This window comes from Oreochromis niloticus, linkage group LG19 (assembly GCF_001858045.2).
Source record: "Oreochromis niloticus isolate F11D_XX linkage group LG19, O_niloticus_UMD_NMBU, whole genome shotgun sequence".
Taxonomy (NCBI): domain Eukaryota; kingdom Metazoa; phylum Chordata; class Actinopteri; order Cichliformes; family Cichlidae; genus Oreochromis; species Oreochromis niloticus.
In genome coordinates, this window is record NC_031983.2 from 10,338,456 (window position 1) to 10,344,456 (window position 6,001).

Consider the following 6,001-nt stretch of genomic DNA (forward strand, 5'->3'; position numbering starts at 1 on the left):
ATGCAAACTTGATCTCCTGGACTGAGGTGGCTCAAAAACATGCCCATCTGAGCCAAATAATACTAAAAGTGCAGTGTAAATTGGGCTGTCGCATCTGTCTTGGGTCTTATCGTACTTGGCCCTCTCCAGTTCCCATACACCTGCCCCACGCTTCCCTTCGGCTGCACCCTTCTTCTCTTTTTGCCCCTGCCCCACATACAGCAGGTCTGTCCCTGGGATCATCCTCTTCCTTCCCTTATCTGCAGTTCAAAGTCTGTTGACTGAATTATCTCCGGACAGTAAGAGAGAAAGGAAACAACTGTCGTCAGCTCTCAGTCAGCCGGGGAGAAACTCGTCCCTGACAGCCGGTTGGTTAACCGGTCTTTACAGCCTAATCCTGTGGTGGAGGCATGGGAGCAGGGAGAGACAGCACAGCGTGAGGACACATCAGCGTCTGCGCACAGACAAATGGCCTCAGTGTTTGCTTTCGGGGAGAGCGGTGTCACAAGATAGTGGATCTTCGTAGCGAGAGCGGAAGCTGAAGTCTCAGGTTTGAGTGGCCGCAGAGAGCACATGACTGAGGTGTTGAGAGGAAAGGTGTGGTGGCCGGGCCCTGCGGGAAGACAGAGGAGAAGAAAGAACAAGTGCTGCACAGCGGGATGAGTGGGGGCTATTGAACTCAGAACACCTGTGTTCACTGATCAAAGGGATTATTGGTGTCTTGGGGCTTTGTTGCACCAGCCATATTGTTTCCATAATCACAGTTGCGCTCAGAGTGTCGAAGTTGAGCAAAGCAAATCAGTTTTTAAATCAACATCACCGGTCAGCATGAACGTTTTTCTACCATGTGATCTGGGCCTAAATACAGTACGGCCTGATAAATAAAGGTGGTTTAAAGGCGCCCAAGTCCTCCACATTCACACAGATGTCCCCTCTGGCCTCGTCGTCTGTCTTGGCTCTCTGGCACACAAGGTCATCCCCTAGCCAGTCACGACACTCCAATTAAGGCAACTGATGGACGCAGCTAATTGCTAGGATTTATAACCTCCTTTTATTATGCTTTATGAGGAAGGCAAGTGGAGGGCATTACCATTTATAGGCCCCAGGCTCTATGCTGGATCACTGTCATCCACTAGTGTCCAGCCTGACAACAGAATATTGAACAAGCATGAGTAGCTGAGATGTGTAGGTGTCTATTCAGCACTTTCAGTTTGGGCTTTTAATGTGATGTTTTGGTAGAAACAAAAAGTAAGTGAAAAGACAGAAAGATTAAAATAGAGTTTGAAAAGGGGAGTTAAAGACTGGGTGAAACACAGAGAGAGGCTCCATGGAGCAGGCAGGAGGAGAAGGCAGGCAAGCCTCCCATAATGAGTGTGTGGTTATTGATTGTATTGTAAGGGTGGCTGACCAGGGTCCCGTGTGCTATGGGGCCCAGTCCATCTGTGGACAATGCAGTCAGTTACACCTCACTGCTTCGTCTAATAAAGAACAGGCAGATTGATGTCACCAGTATGGTTGAACTCTACCTAACACTCACCAGCACCACACACACACACACACATGTGAAGCAGTACTGCAGCACGGTCATGAAATAGGAAAATAATTTTTATTTAGTTTTCTGGCAGAGACATTATATAACCTGTGATTTCAGTTGATACATATTCAAATACATAACAGAGAGCTGCAACTAATGATTGTGGTCATTATGAATTAATATGTCAGCTATCTGACAATTTCCTTATTCATTGTTTAGTCCAGGAGTGTCAAACATAAGGCCCAGGGGCCAGAATTGGCCTGGCAAAGACCCCAGTCTGGTCCAGTGGACAGCTGTATTTTTAGTAAAATACAAAAAAAAAGAAGTATGCTCACCCAGTGTGGGAAAACTTAGCACACGGAATTCACTGCTTCCAGCACTGACCAACATTTCCCTGCTGCTGGCATTCCCAGCTAATGGACTGGCAGCATATCAGGTCAGGACCCTTGTATAAATGCTAGAACAATTGCAGCCCTAATGAAGTCTGTGTTCTGCTGGTTAAAGTTCTCCTTTTAGAGGAAGTCAGCGCTTCCACCTGAACATCTGGCTGCGCTCGAGCCCGGGTAGCCTCGGTGGCAGAAGCACAAGCGATTACCCCTGCGCAGCCAGCCAAAACACAAAAATCAATAAACAATCTCAACGTTTCTGAGGGCCTTTCGTCTGACTTAATAAATGTCTCAATCCACTCTTATGACTTCATTTTGCTTTAACGTCTTCTTCATGTGCATCTTTTGCTGATCAATTAGAGAATGGAGTGCCCCTTCTGTCACGACACCTGCCACCTGCCCTCCATTCAATGCTGCACACACACACACACGTGTCACATGGCCACAAGGCACAAGGTGAACTGCTATTTTAATCCTTGAAATAAGATACCTTTTGAAAGCACTTTGTTAAATGGCTCATTAGAGGATAGGTCACGCACTTCTTCCAGGTTTTTCTATATACAGTATCATGTGTTCAGTAATTTTATCTTGACCTAAGAGTTTTTTCATCTATACATGCAGACTTTAGAAGCCCAGCACATTTCCTTCCTTTAAAGCATTGTGTTGCTTGAGTCCGGCCACTTAATGAGACATATATGTAGTCCTAAGTGTGCGGGAGAGGCACCATTTCCAGGCTGTCAGGGCCGATGATGACCGCAGCATCTTTCTCTCAGGATGCCTCTGCTGTCACAGGCCCTAATCCCGGAGCTGCAGGGATGACAGGTGACTGGTGCCAGAGCCCCCTGGTCTGTGACTAGAAACTCCTGGAGAATTTGACGCACACCCCCTTCTCTTGTCTCCCATTGATTCTGCCACTTCCCATTATTGTCAATCAGAGCAGCATCATCTCCATCGGGGGAGAGGTGCAAGTAGGCGATTGCCAGGGCAGTGGGGTGCGAAGAGGAGCGTGCAGCACGCCTGCAAGCTACTACGCCAGTGCAAGCTACTACGCCAGTGCAAGAGGGGTGGGGGGTGCTTCTCAAGGGGCTGCCCGGGCAGTATGCCACGACTAAAACGGAGACCTTTTGCTCTACAGCACACAGTGCACACAATCGAGAAGCACAAAAGGGTGAAACCTCTGGAGCAGTTTAGCGTCGAGAAAAGGAGCAGCTGAGGCTCTGGCTGAAAAGTTTCACAGGGCTGTCAGTGGGGAAAGCAATGCTTCTCTCTCAGATGTGACTGCCTTGTTAGAAAAATGACATAAAAACAATGACAGGAGTAATGGAAGAGAGGTGAAGCATTGTTTCCAGAGGGGTTCAAACAGGTTTTGGAAGGTAGCTGCTTTGTCAGTAAGCTTCCGGTGTGCCCCCCCACCGCCTCGTGGCTCCTGACCCTTAATAGGCCTCTATTGCCACGATGTGGAGGTGTTCTGGTCAGGTAAGGCAACAACGCCGCAGCTATAACCCCTGAAGATTGATGGGAGTGGCGCCCTCCCTCCCTGCACTGTAAAAGATTATCCGCTCACCCGCTGGAAACAAAGCTGTGATGGAAATTCGTCTCGCATCATCAGCAACAAAATATCTACACGGCAAAGCGGGAGTCTCTCATTTTTCATGGGCTATATATTAAATAAAAAAGGGCATTAAAGAAAAAGGGAAGGAGGTGGTCTGAGTGATAGCACTAGTTAGTATTTTTTTTTTTTTCGATGGGCCACTTGAATCAAGGAGATTATAAGGTTTTTATTGGCTGTCAGGAAACACAACTTTCTGCGTACTTCACCCGCTGAAGCTCATAACGCTCTGATTAGAATGCCAGCCGAAATGAAAAGGGATGGTGCCGGTGTAAAAAACGCCCGGGGAGCAGCAGGACAAGCGCAGATGCCTTGGAATCTGCTCTCCCTCAAATACACGAGGGAATACAAGAGGACCAACACATGCACCAATAAAGCAGCGAGCGAACAGGCAGCACACAAGCTTCAGACAGAATTTATACTCCCAGTCTCACGGTCAGATCTGGTGTCAGAGACTGAGCCGTGCCCATTCTGAAGCGGATACATGAGACACATCAGGCAGAGCGTTATCTCTCGCTAAGTGAATATTGCATTCAGCTGATATGTGATATTTGAATTTCCCATTAGAGGAGGGGGGATATGTGTCGAAGTGAAAAAGCTCAGTGATGCTTGCTCATTTCACTGAAGGCAGTGAATGAAACCTTGCTTCACAGTTGCAGTGTGTCACAGTGATAAGGATGAAGTGATGAAGGTGGTCGGCGGGGGGGACTAGCAGGAAAACTGACTGCTGTTACTCAAAGGGTCACCTACACAGAAGCCTTCAGTTGGAAGACTAACAATCATTTACTTAAAACTCAACCAGCTCAACCTGATCACTGTAATCTTCTCTAGTGGTTCGGAAGTGTTTTTAAAAGGCGTAACCGATACCTCACGAGTAAGGCGGCAGATTGAAATCATTCATTATATCAACTTGAGAGACTCCAGGTGTGTCAGTTCGCTCAAACCGAGCTTTCAATTTCCTGTAGTCGGGAGAAAGTAAGAGAGGGTAACATCAAACTCCAAAACATGACAGAGCTGGCTCCTTCTGACGGGAGGGAAGCCATTGATTTTTCCTCCATTTCACCATCAATCTGCTGGAGAAGAGGTGGCTATGGGTGTTCAGACACTTGATGATGTGATTTGTAACTATGGACCACCAGTGAGCAGAGAGAATTGCTTCGACTCTCAACACGTGGCAAAGTGACTACCCCGGTCTTCAGCATTCAGCTGGAAGATTAACAGTGGGGGATCTACCGATAATCTCCAGCGGCTGAGGGAGTATTTTCTCTGTCAGCCACACTGAAGCCACACTAACATTTGTATTCAACAAAGCCATTGACAAATCTTGGAGGGACTGTCACTCTGCAGTGACAAGTATTCCAGAGCAGCCATTAAAGGTTACTTTCATTACCAATTAAGTGGTTCATTATTTGATTTTCTCACTTTATAGTCTATAAACTGTGATGCCCTAAATTTCACAGCAAAAATATGTCAAATTTTGAATCATACAGCAAAAGGAAAGGCTTCTTATCTCTTCAGAGGCTAGAGATAGCCACGTTAGCCACATGATTCTGCACACTGTTTATTTTAAAACCTCATATCAAACTCTTAAGATTCAATTCTATATTATTTATACAGCACCAAATCACAACAACAGTCGCCTCAAGGCGCTTTACATTGTAAGGTGGACCCTACAATAATACATAGAGAAAAACCCAACAATCATATGACCCCCTATGAGCAAGCACTTTGGCGACAGTGGGAAGGAAAAACTCCCTTTTAACAGGACGAATATTAATGTGAATGCTAAAAATTGTCACAGTTGTAATGGCCAATAGAGGTCCAAAAATTATATTATCACACTATCTTTAGGGGGGGAAAGATATGCTGAGACACTTTATTAGGTACACCTTCCTGGTACCAGGTTCGACCCCATTTGTCTTCAAATATGTCTGAATTTTCTTGTGGCATAGATTCAACAAGGGGCTGGAAGCATTCCTCGGCGATTCTTTGCACATACTGACACGACAGCATCAGATTAGTCGGCTGCATTCCATACTGCCAATCTTTCATTTCATCACATCCCAAAAATGCTCTATTGGACTGAGACCTGGGGACTGTGGAGGTCATTTAAGCGCGGTGAACTCATTGTAATGCTCAGTCAACGATTCAGGTATCATTCAGGTTATTGTTGTTTGTGGAAAGCAAAATAAAATTAAATTGCATCATTGTGATCAGATATTCTGAAACCAAAAGTGTGCAAAACAATCTTTTAAATCACCCTTAATGCACAGTTTTTGTTATGCCTCCCATATCTAATAATGAACTTCAGCCAGTCAATCAGCCAGTTGAAATATTTCCTCCTGTCACAATAAATAACAAATATTTTCAGGCCTTTTGCTGGTTGTTTCCATCTTGCAGATTTTCTACATCAGTCGGTAAATATCTGCATATCAAGCAACCTTCATCTCAAATCTCAGGCCACAATTTTCTCAGAAAACACTCCACAAAAAA